Here is a 12,735-nt window from a genome sequence, read left to right on the forward strand (position 1 = left end):
AAATACATGTCCACGAAATTTATGTACTAAATTCTCACGCATGCGTAACGTTGGTGGACAGCAGTCACGTTTGTGATTGGTTGATGTTATGTACAATGTACATAAGTATGTAATTTGTGTATAAACTTACAGTTGAATATAAGTTATTTTTAAATAATATATAATGTTCTTCATTTTTAATTAAAATTTATTACAGCCTTTAAAGATAAAATATATCAAAATATATTTAAAAGGTATATGATATAATTAAAATCAAGATTAAAAATATATATAGAAGATTAAAAATATATAAAGATTAAAAATATATGTATATAACATTTATATATATTTATATTTATTTTATTACAAAATTAAAAGTTTATAATGTAAAAAGTACAAGTTTTAAGGTGAAAACTTAAATATTAGCTGGCTACAAGTGTCCACCATATTAGTTTTCCACCAATATTACGCATGCGCAACCGCCATATTACATGATTTTCGGGGACACATTTTATGTACAAAATCAATGGCCGCATTCAGCGGACTCAACCGCTAAGTAGCAATCGAATATGATTGGTTTCTACTTTCAGGTCCGATCAATCAGCGTCGAATTACATCAGAAAATCTAGTAATGTTGCCCCCAACTGTTGAGTCTGCTGAATGCGGCCAATGGGAGTTAGCGATCTAGTTATAGTATAGATATCTGTGGCCATGACACCTCTCAGGCCGGTATTCATAGTCCGATCTTATATTTAAGATTGTCTAATGCGGCGTCTACAATGAGATTTTAAGGAGACTTAAGGCGTAAGATTTAAGAAATTGACCAATTACAGTCGAGTATTCTCTTAATACTTGACTGTGATTGGTCAATTTCTTAAGTCTTACGCCTTAAGGGCCCTGGCACACAAAAATACGTAAGCAGTAAAACGTAGTCAGTAAGGAAATCGACCAATCGGAATTCTTATGCGTCGTCTACAATGGCCGTAGCATAAGGTTGTAAGGCCGTAGTCGTAAGAAATTGACCAATCACAGTTGATTATTCTCCTGAACTTCAACTGGGATTGGTCAATTTCTTACGACTACGGCCTTACAACCTTATGCTACGGCCATTGTAGACGACGCTTTGTTTTCTTACGTTTTAATATGGCTGCTTACTGCTCAATCATGATTGGTCAATTTGCTTACTGACTACGTTTTACTGCTTACGTTTTTTTGTGTGCCATGGCCTTAAAGCCGACGGCACACGGTACGATTTTTCGTACTGGATTTGATAAGATTTAGTAAAATACTAAAAATGCACCAATCAGAATGCAGCATTTCTAATATTTTACTAAATCTTATCAAATCCAGTACGAAAAATTGTACCGTGTGCCGTAGGCTTTAGTCTCCTTAAAATCTCATTGTAGACGACGCTTTAAGTCTGGTCCGAGGTTGACTTAAGACCTCATTCAACCAATCAAATGGCTGCGTAGCATTTCAAGCTCGAACTTAAAGCGTCGTCTACAATGGCCGTAGCATAAGGTTGTAAGGCCGTAGTCGTAAGAAATTGACCAATCCCAGTTGAAGTTCAGGAGAATAATCAACTGGGATTGGTCAATTTCTTACGACTACGGCCTTACAACCTTATGCTACGGCCATTGTAGACGACGCTTAAGACGATCTCAAATATAAGATCGGACTATGAATACCAGCCTCAGTCTTCTCTCTGTACATATGTGGTAACAGCTGACGTCAGCTATGACGTAACTTACGCATACGCATAGAGGCTCTCTGGTGGGAAAAAATCACATGATAGCGCATCATTGTCAGAACATAATCCAGTTGTGCTAGAGACACGTGAGTGCTCGGTCGTATAATCGTTCTCTCGTTTTAATGTTGGATTAGTGCGAAGAAGAAGATGAAGACCATGGGAGGTATGGAGTACGGGACGAAGGAGTATACCGGTGAGGTCCACTTAATTAATCCTTAGACTACCATTTTTTTTCTTTTTAATTTAAGATTTTTTTCATTGTTTACACATTAGGTAGGCTTTGTAGAATTTAATCATGCATGGTGCCTTCTCTTTCATGGGACACATGTGTCCCGTTGGTAGTCTAAGGGTTAATGAATTGTTTATAAGCCACGTTTGAAATGTGGTTCGAGACGCGGCTGTTCTGGCATTATTGCTCTTTTTGGTCAGTTTTTACGGGGACCAAGCCCACTAGTTTATGGCACGTCATTTTACTATTTATTAATAAGATTTTCTTAACCTAAAATAAAAATTCAATAATTGATTTAAACTGAACCCAGGTAGCAAGCACACGTCATTTTGACGTTCCAAACTGGTCATTTTTGGTCATATGTCGTCAAAATGACTGATTTGTTACATGACTTTATATTGACGTCTTGATATAACATTATTTTGACGTCATTTTTCAGTCATGAAGTGATGATTATTTTATTATTAATGTCATTAGTTAGTACATCGATCCCATAAAAAAATCTTTTAAAATTTTTTATATAACATGACTTTCGCGATCAGACTTTAACAATTGTTAAAGTAAAATTCACTGTAAAACCAGCAAATTTCACTGTAAAACCAGTAATCGCCAGTTCGTTCGTTTACCTATGATCGCTATCTCTCTCGTATTTAGTTTTAGTCAGAAGAATTATATAAAGAATATTATAAGAATATTATAAGAATTATATAAAGTTTGCAAAGAGTGACAGATAAAATTAGAAATATTACTTCGATTTAATTTCTGATACAATCTCAATAGAGAGGCTTCAGATATTAAATCGATCTTATAAGTCGGACAAATAAATGTTTGGCTACTTAAGGATGTTTTGTACCTATTTTCAAAATATTGAGAATTTAATGAAAATTATACAGAATGTCCTTACATATGTTTAGAATCTTCAGTACAATTTTTAAATCGATTCACTAAAGCGTTCACAAGTTATAAGGATTTTAATTTGCACCGAATTAACATGTGTTCTTATGGGAAACGTATAACCACGTCGATTCAAATGACAAAAACACATGGAAATAATATTCAGAATTTGTTTAAAATTTGCAAAAGTGTAGTTTAGATACAGAGGAAATATTTGGTCAAATAATATTATACAAGTACTAACTGGTTAAAAAGATATTAAATATAATTCAATGAAATTAGCACGTCTTATAAGTTAGCGGAACAAAATGGGCGGAATCAATTATAATTTATATTTTTATTTGTTGCTCATTTGTTGCTAAAAAGTTGCCAAAGAAAAAAATTTGTTGCTCTGTAATTTTTTTTAAAAAATCATGTTCCGCTAAAGGAAGATTACGTTAGCGGAACAATATATATAACAATAAAATTATACGTAATAATAATATAAAAATTTGTTGCTAATTTGTTGCTCTTAAAATATTCAATTTGTTGCTTGCAAAATAAATTTAAACAATAGCGGAAAACTTTTCACAGCGAGCAAAGTTACAAGAGTAAACTATCAGAAAAAAATTTATTGCTCGCTTAAATTTGGTATTGAGACATAGTTTGAATTTGTTGCTTTCGAAATATCCAAGTTCCGAATTTGTTGCTTGCAAAATAAATTTAAATAATGATGAAAAACCTTTCACAGCGTGCAGAGTTACAAGAGTAAACTACTAGAAAAAAATTTGTTGCTCGCTTAAATTTGGTACTGAGATATAGTTTGAATTTGTTGCTTGCAAAATATCCAAGTTCCGAATTTGTTGCTTGCAAAATAAATTTAAATAATGATGAAAAACATTTCACAGCGTGCAGAGCTACAAAAGTAAACTGTCAAAAATAAATTTGTTGCTCACTTAAATTTTATATTGGAATATAGGTTGAATTTGTTGCTTTCGAAATATGTAAGTTCCGAATTTGTTGCTTGCAAAATAAATTTAAATAATGATGAAAAACCTTTCACAGCGTGCAGAGTTACAAGAGTAAACTACTAGAAAAAAATTTGTTGCTCGCTTAAATTTGGTATTGAGATATAGTTTGAATTTGTTGCTTGCAAAATATCCAAGTTCCGAATTTGTTGCTTGCAAAATAAATTTAAATAATGATGAAAAACCTTTCACAGCGTGCAGAGTTACAAGAGTAAACTACTAGAAAAAAATTTGTTGCTCACTTAAATTTTATATTGGAATATAGGTTGAATTTGTTGCTTTCGAAATATGTAAGTTCCGAATTTGTTGCTTGCAAAATAAATTTAAATAATGATGAAAAACCTTTCACAGCGTGCAGAGCTACAAGAGTAAACTATCAAAAATAAATTTGTTGCTCCCTTAAATTTGGTATTGGAATATAGGTTGAATTTGTTGCTCTCGAAATATCCAAGTTTCGAATTTGTTGCAATAAGTTTAAATAATAAACAATTTAAATTACAAGAATATGTATATGACGATACAATAACAATTAATAAGACAATTTATATGGCCTTGAATACTTGTGCCAAATATATTAAGTAAAAATTCAGTCAATATGTTTTCGATGTAATTTAAACTTTGCACGCTGTGAAAGGTTTTTCGTTATTGTTTAAATTTATTTTGCAACCAACAAATTCGGAACTTGGATATTTCGAAAGCAACAAATTCAACCTATATTCCAATATCAAATTTAAGTGAGCAATAAATTTTTTTCTGATAGTTTACTCTTGTAGCTTTGCACGCTGTGAAAGGTTTTTTATCATTATTTAAATTTATTTTGCAAGTAACAAATTCGGAACTTGGATATTTCGAAAGCAACAAATTCAACCTATATTCCAATACCAAATTTAAGCGAGCAACAAATTTTTTTCTGATAGTTTACTCTTGTAACTTTGCACGCTGTGAAAGGTTTTCAGCTATTGTTTAAATTTATTTTGCAAGCAACAAATTCGAAACTTGGATATTTCGAAAGCAACAAATTCAACCTATATTCCAATATCAAATTTAAGTGAGCAACAAATTTTATTTTGATAGTTTACTCTTGTAGCTCTGCACGCTAAAAGATTTTTCATCATTATTTAAATTTATTTGCAAGCAACAAATTCGGAACTTACATATTTCGAAAGCAACAAATTCAACCTATATTCCAATATAAAATTTAAGTGAGCAACAAATTTATTTTTGACAGTTTATTCTTGTAGCTCTGCACGCTGTGAAAGGTTTTTCATCATTATTTAAATTTATTTTGCAAGCAACAAATTCGGAACTTGGATATTTTGAAAGCAACAAATTCAAACTATATCTCAATACCAAATTTAAGCGAGCAACAAATTTTTTTCTAGTAGTTTACTCTTGTAACTCTGCACGCTGTGAAAATTTTTTCATCATTATTTAAATTTATTTTGCAAGCAACAAATTCGGAACTTGGATATTTCGAAAGCAACAAATTCAAACTATATCTCAATACCAAATTTAAGCGAGCAACAAATTTTTTTCTAGTAGTTTACTCTTGTAGCTTTGCACGCTGTGAAAGGTTTCTCATCATTATTTAAACTTATGGCGCGAGTAACAAATTCGAAACTTGGATATTTCGAGAGCAACAAATTCAAATAATATCTCAATACCAAATTTAAGCGAGCAACAAATTTTTTTCTAGTAGTTTACTACATTCAGTTTCTTTACTTCAGTTTTTTTATGGAAGATAAATGATTACATTTCATATTAAAATAAAAATTGTTTCTTTATCTCTCTTTGTTTATTTTTTATTTTTTAAGGCACCTAGAAAAAAGATATCCCCATTGTATCCCACTCTCCCCTACTCCTTTGTTCATTACATTCTAAAGATGACACGACTAATAAGAAAATGACAAAGAGCTCAAATAACAAAATAGCTTGTATCTTTGAAGATATTAGTCTTAGGACCCATGTTGATTAGACCTTTTCTTCTTGTTTTGATCAATACTACCTGCTATCAAAATATGTGACCCTTTTTTTTCAACACCCTGTATATATATGTGTGTGTGTGTATATATATGTACACACATAATATTATATTATCTATAAAATATTCTATATAATCAAGATATGTTTTAAACATTTATTTAGATATTAGATAAATATACATAAATATAGATTTTTAATGTCTTAAAAATGTTGAATACGTTTAAACATTATAATATTAACAGTAATTTGAGAATATTATTATGATATTAACAATTACATATATATATGTATATATATATGTATATATATATATATATATATATATATTTTATGTAAATAAAAATGAATTACTTATTGATTCTTAATAATTGTAAAAAGTTGCCTAATACAAAAAATTTGTAATGAGGATAAAATATCAATCGAAAATATTACATAAAAACATAATCATGACTGTTTGGACACAAATTATAAATAATATTTTAAATAAGATAATTGTCCGCGTTCCGGTTACAAAGTAACCGATGTGCAGGATAAGCAAGTGCAAGTAACAAAAAATAATGGAAAATGCATTAGTTATTAAAAAAACTAATCATTAATTGAAATCTTTTCATAGTTTGTCACGGGCGACTTCCGCGCGTTTTGCCGTCGGATAGTCGGAGTCGGGATCAGAGTTCGGTAGGCGAGCGGGAATAAACGAGAGCGTTATATGGAGAGAAAAACAAAAGTTTATTGCGTGTTACAGTGTGGGTGTGTGTGGGTGTGTCGCGTGAGCGCAACGAGTCGCAAGCGTGTGTGTGATTGTGTCGCGTGAGCGCAACGAGTGATCGCGATAATATGCGGGCGCGAAACGCATACAATGCAGTCCGTCTGCAAGCGGAATTTCGTACGGTGCGCTAGATGTTACAGAATTAGGCCGCGCTTCGATATATCTCGAAGGGGCTCGCACGTTGGAATGCGCGTATACTGCGTGTGTTTACAATTGTACGCGGTTAATGACCGTTTGATGTAGCGCGTGTCGCGTTTTTGTCGCGCGTCTAGCCCCTTTAATACGCGGATCGTATGGTTCTCGGAAACGTGCTTATAATTCCCGGTTCTAGGCAGGATGTTTCCGGGAACGCCGTGCCGACGAGAACGGCTCGTCCGGGATAGCTCTCCTCTCTACCTGTTTTTTATGCAACGGCGTTAGGCGGTCGGATGTTCTGACCGATATCGAGATCACTCGATTGAATCAGAGTTCGCTCTGGTTCTTCCTTTCGGTCGGAGAGTGATTAGAAGAAATTAGCCGTGTCAAGAACCGAGAGCGCTCGGCTGAGGAGGAGTTCTCTCCACCTTCTGTCTTGAGTACTGGCTATTTGCTAGGAGCGGCCTAGGTCTCGGAGTCTGTTCACTATCGTGAGCAGAATCGGAAAATGGGTGATTAGGTGCCGAAATGTGGCCTTTTTATACCGGCTAATTGTCCGCGTCGGCGCGCGGCGGTATCACTCCTTCCGAACAGATTTTCGGAAACGGTGCGGTCGGGCCCGTTCGGAGGGGCTCGGGTGATGTGCCGAACGCGGGCTTTCACCGGTCTGCGGTTCGGGCCACATCGGCTACGGTCGGCGGTGTTTGGCTGATTTTAGCCTAACGGCTTAGGGCCGTATGTGTGGTTGTTTAAAAAAAGGTGGGCACACCGCGCCCCTGCCTATGCCCGGCGGGTGTTCTGCCGGGCGGCAGCTTCCAGCGGATCGCATTGCCGGGAAAACGATGCTTTCAGGGGGTGCAAGGGGTGCATCGTTATAAGTTTAATAATTTTTTTGTAATAAAATTCTTTTTTTAGATTTGCTCAGTGTTTATCACTTAATAACTCATATTATAGATAATATTAACTCATATTACAGATAACAAAATATCAGCAAACCAGAATTTTCTTTTGATATTATGAAACGTATATACATATATTCTGCCACAATTTATTTTGTAAAATTATAAAAAGATTTATATCTTTTAGACTAAAATATTTTTATAAAAAAGAAAATTAATTTAAAGAAAGTATACGATAGCAAATCTATGGCTATGCATTTTGCATTTAAATAATAATAAGTGAAAGTTATGAAATTATTATGTATTTTTATTTAAATGCAAAATGATTAAGGTGTTATGCCTAGTCATAAACATAAAAAAAAAAGAACAATTTTTATGTTTTTAGATTTCCTTGAAGATATTGAAAATATTTCCTAAAAATTTCAAATTAATCGGATGCAAATTGACGAAGTTATAAATATATGTTTCATGAAGCTCCAGAATGTATAACTTCGTTTAAACACGACTATAAAGCTTCAGCTTTGATGTTTTGAGGGCTATGAAGCCAATATATTTAGATTTAAATGAACTAAAATTATATGGGCCCGGAATAAATGATTCTGTGTAAATTAAATATCTGCATTTTATTTAAATGTAAACTTGATACAAATCTTAAAGGCGTTTTTCTCGAAATCACTTTTTCAAAGACGGTGAGCAGGTTGTTTCGAAAACCGTTACATCGATTTGCTTGAAATTTTACAGGCTTCTTCTACATATAAGAACCTAATAGATGGACAAAGGATTTTGTTTTTTAATGAATACTACTCCTTTTTTTACTTAATAAAAAATAAGCAATTTTTAAGTTGAAAAAAAATATCTTAGTATCAAATGACTGCCATTTTGTCCTAACACAATTTTTCGATTAATCCTTCGTTCATCTACTAGACAATTTCATACATTAACTACAGTTTACCGAATTTTTGATATCAGATGAATCAGTTTCCAATAGCACTGCTCACCGCGCAGCAGTTTTTAAAAAACAATATCCGGGAGAATAATTTCAACTTTTACATTTTTCAATATTTTATTAAAAAAATATATAATAACATTTTTAATATTTGTACATTTGAATAAAAATTTATTTGTAAAAAAAAATTATTACACTTTTCAAAAAAAAATTCCCAAACATCATACTTTTTTCGGTCTGCTCACTAGGCATAACCCCTTAATAATAAATAATAACAGTTATAATAATAAACTTATAATATTATAATATTATTTTATTTATAATAATAAACTAATAATTATTTATAATAATAATCAATAAAGTATATATAGTATAATAATCAATAAAGTAAATATTGCACAAAAGTATTAAAATTGTATTCGATTTTATTAAATTTCTTTTAATAGCCCTAAAAATCAGCAGAAAATAACAGAAAAATAGCAGACCAATCAAAAATGGATAATTCGTTTGCAGTCTCTAAATCCAGTGTCTCCAATACCAAATTTTCCCATAAGAATTGATTGAATCTGCTATAACCTATAAAACTGTAAGCAAAAGAATACACCAATCGTAAATACTTTAATCATAATTTATTAAATGTGTAAAAAGAAGTAAAAAATATGTCTGAACATATTTTCAGAAATTGTTTTACTATATTATTTTAATTTTATTATATTGTTATATTATTAGAAAGTTAAATAAGTAACCTGTTAAGAACATAATTACCTGAACCGGAAGAATTTCTTCTCCAGGAGTCAAAGAAAGACGTCTGGATTCTTCATACATCAACAGAGCGGATTTCTCAACTAATACCACACATTTGAGCTCTTATATTCCGTGGCCAGTTTAATAAACAGCACTGTATACGTACTGTAAGCGTTCCGATTTTAAATAAAATAATCACTCCGAATTATTCGTGGAACTTAACTCTTTAGCAGACTTTTATTTAGAATAATCTCTCGAAATTATAATCAAACTCTCTCGCTTATAATCGCTCCAAATGATCTTGTATCTCGCTAGCTTCGCACTTTTTGCTTTCGCTACGTGTTTGCCTACGTCTGTCGACGTGCATTCTCTGCCTATAATTATATATATCCCTACCTCTTCAGTAACAGCGCGGCTAACGAAATTTCTAGATTTCATCCAAATTTGTTATCGTCCTGATATCCCTTATTTTCTTACTGTATTATTGCCCTCGTTCTTCACACCCTTTAAATTTTCAATAAAATATGTAATATTTATTATATTTTATTTAGTAAATGTTCTGAAGGTCATTGGGGTTGTGATCCCTTATTCAACACATTTACCTTTTATTTTGTTATCTTTGAAACTTGTTTTATTTGTTACCTGTGAGGTTTGGTGACGAAACTTAATTTCCTGTCTTCGAAATTGTCAATGTAATAAATCGTATAAGAGCGTACCAGATTGCTCCTCTCATAATTTATTTATTCACTTCTATATAATCTGTAAAACTGTAACAAAAGGAATACACCAATCGTAAATACTTTAATCATAATTTATTAAATGTGTAAAAAAAGTAAAAAATATGTCTGAACATATTTTCAGAAATTGTTTTACTATATTATTTTAATTTTATTATATTGTTATATTATTAGAAAGTTAAATAAGTAACCTGTTAAGATAATAATTACCTGGAATCAGAAGAATTTCTTCTCCAGGAGTCAAAGAAACACGTACGACGTCTGGGTTCTTCATACATCAACAGAGCTGATTTCTCAACTAATACCACACATTTGAGCTCTTATATTCCGTGGCCAGTTTAATAAACAGCAAGTGACTATACGTACTCTAAGAGCTCCGATTTTAAATAAAATAATCACTCCGAAATATTCGTTGAACTTAACTCTTTAGCAGACTTTTATTTAGAATAATCTCTCGAAATTATAATCAAACTCTCTCGCCTATAATCGCTCCAAATTATCTTGTATCTTGCTAGCTTCGCACTTCTCGCTTTCGCTACGTGTTTGTCTACGTCTGTCGACGTGTATTCTCTGCCTGTATTTATATATATATCCCTACCTCTTCAATAACAGTGTGGCTAACGAAATTTCTAGATTTCATCCAAATTTGTTATCGTCCTGATATCCCTTATTTTCTTACTGTATTATTGCCCGCGTTCTTCTCACCCTTTAAATTTTCAATAAAATATGTAATATTTATTATATTTTATTTAGTAAATGTATTGAAGGTCATTGGGGTTGCAATCCCTTATTCAGCACATTTATCTTTTATTTTATTATCATTGAAACTTGTTTTATTACCTGTGAGATTTGGTGACGAAACTTGACTTCACGTGCCAGTCTTCGAAATTGTCAATGTAATAAATCGTATAATAGTGTATTAGATTGCTTCTCTCACCATTTATTCATTCACTTCTATATAATCTGTAAAACTGTAACAAAAGGAATACACCAATCGTAAATATTTTAATCATAATTTATTAAATGTGTAAAAAGAAGTAAAAAATATGTCGAAACATATTTTCAGAAATTGTTTTACTATATTATTTTAATTTTATTATATTGTTATATTATTAGAAAGTTATATAAGTAGCCTGTTAAGAAAATAATTACCTGAATCGGAAGAATTTCTTCTGCAGGAATCAAAGAAAGACGTACGACGTCTGGATTCTTCATACATCAACAAAGCTGATCTCTCAACTAATACCACACATTTGAGCTCTTATATTCCGTGGCCAGTTTAATAAACAGCAAGTGACTAAACGTACTGTAAGAGCTCCGATTTTAAATAAAATAATCACTCCGAATTATCCGTGGAATTTAACTCTTTAGCAGACTTTTATTTAGAATAATCTCTTGAAATTATAATCAAACTCTCTCGCCTATAATCGCTCCAAATTATCTTGTATCTCGCTCGCTTCTCGCTTTCGCTACGTGTTTTCCTACGTCTGTCGACGTGTATTCTCTGCCTATATTTATATATATGTCCCTACCTCTTCAATAACAGCGCGGCTAACGAAATTTCTAGATTTCATCCAAATTTGTTATCGTCCCGATGTCCCTTATTTTCTTACTGTATTATTGCCCGCGTCCTTTTCGCCCTTTAAATTTTTAATAAAATATGTAATATTTATTATATTTTATTTTGTAAATGTTCTGAAGGTCATTGGGCTTGCGATCCCTTATTCAGCAAATTAACCTTTTATTTTGTTATCTTTGAAACTTGTTTTATTACCTGTGAGATTTGGCGACGAAACTTGTTTTGACGTGCCTGTCTTCGAAATTTTCAATGCAATAAATCGTATTAGAGTGTATCAGATTTCACGTGCTCTTTTCACCACTCGTTCACTTCTCATTTTCTTTTACACAGATTATCCATATGACATGACTGACGCCATATCGAATTTGGCTACTTGGGGTGCGTTCCCAGTTACGCATGAAGCGTGTAGACTGCATAGAAAATCGTTCCGATTTAACCAATGCGCGCATTGGTAGCGCTTTAGTAGCGTTGAGAATTCTCTAGATTGTACTAACCGTACTAAATTCTTAGTACTCCTTCCAGCGCATTGGCTGCCTCTACTCTCTACTTGAGGCAGTTGATGCGTTGATGCGTTTGAGGGGGATCCGTTAGCACACGGTGCGATAGCGCACCAACCCGATAGCCCACGAAAAATTGAACACAATTCCCGATAGCCCACGTCCCTTTAGCACACATCCCGATAGCACACAAAGTAAATCGCGCACAATCCCGATAGCACACCAATGAGAAAGTACACGCATAGACTGCACCCCCGCCCCCCACCCCGTTGCAAACCCATGTGGAACCTTGTGTGCTATCGGGATGTGTGCTAAAGGGACGTGGGCTATCGGGAATTGTGTTCAATTTTTCGTGTGCTATTGGGTTGGTGCGGTAACGGGACCCTCCCGATGCGTTTATGCGATCTATGCGTTTCATGCGTAACACAACAACGGATAACGGATTCTTTGCAATTCTTTATGACGATGGAAAAATAACAATTATATGAATTTTCAGTTTTAATTGAAGTGACTAATGAGAAATGATAACTTTGTTTTTAAATTAAAATGATATGGAGAAAGCAAGCCAAAGTAATATTAATATATTATTT

At 32.8% G+C, this 12,735-nt stretch overlaps 2 long non-coding RNA genes across 3 annotated transcripts; one reads left to right on the forward strand and one right to left on the reverse strand.

Moving 5' to 3' along the window:
• Positions 1-1,795: 1,795 nt before the first annotated feature.
• On the forward strand, positions 1,796-9,887 carry LOC145971687 (uncharacterized). The gene is made up of 3 exons (XR_014438926.1): positions 1,796-1,922; positions 9,035-9,174; positions 9,318-9,887. It is a non-coding gene; the product is annotated as an uncharacterized LOC145971687 (long non-coding RNA).
• On the reverse strand, positions 8,748-12,030 carry LOC145971686 (uncharacterized). Of its 2 annotated transcripts, XR_014438925.1 has the most exons (8): positions 11,844-12,030; positions 11,222-11,709; positions 10,910-11,040; positions 10,280-10,775; positions 9,975-10,099; positions 9,729-9,836; positions 9,354-9,497; positions 8,748-9,172 (listed from the first exon to the last, which is right to left on the reverse strand). It is a non-coding gene; the product is annotated as an uncharacterized LOC145971686 (long non-coding RNA). The 2 variants fall into 2 exon arrangements; XR_014438924.1 differs by having other exon boundaries at positions 9,354-9,836.
• Between the last annotated feature and the right edge of the window lie 705 nt (positions 12,031-12,735).

This window comes from Camponotus vicinus, unplaced genomic scaffold, assembly GCF_025532165.1.
Source record: "Camponotus vicinus isolate PSW18456_S1 unplaced genomic scaffold, iyCamVici1.0 SCAF_5, whole genome shotgun sequence".
NCBI lineage: Eukaryota > Metazoa > Arthropoda > Insecta > Hymenoptera > Formicidae > Camponotus > Camponotus vicinus.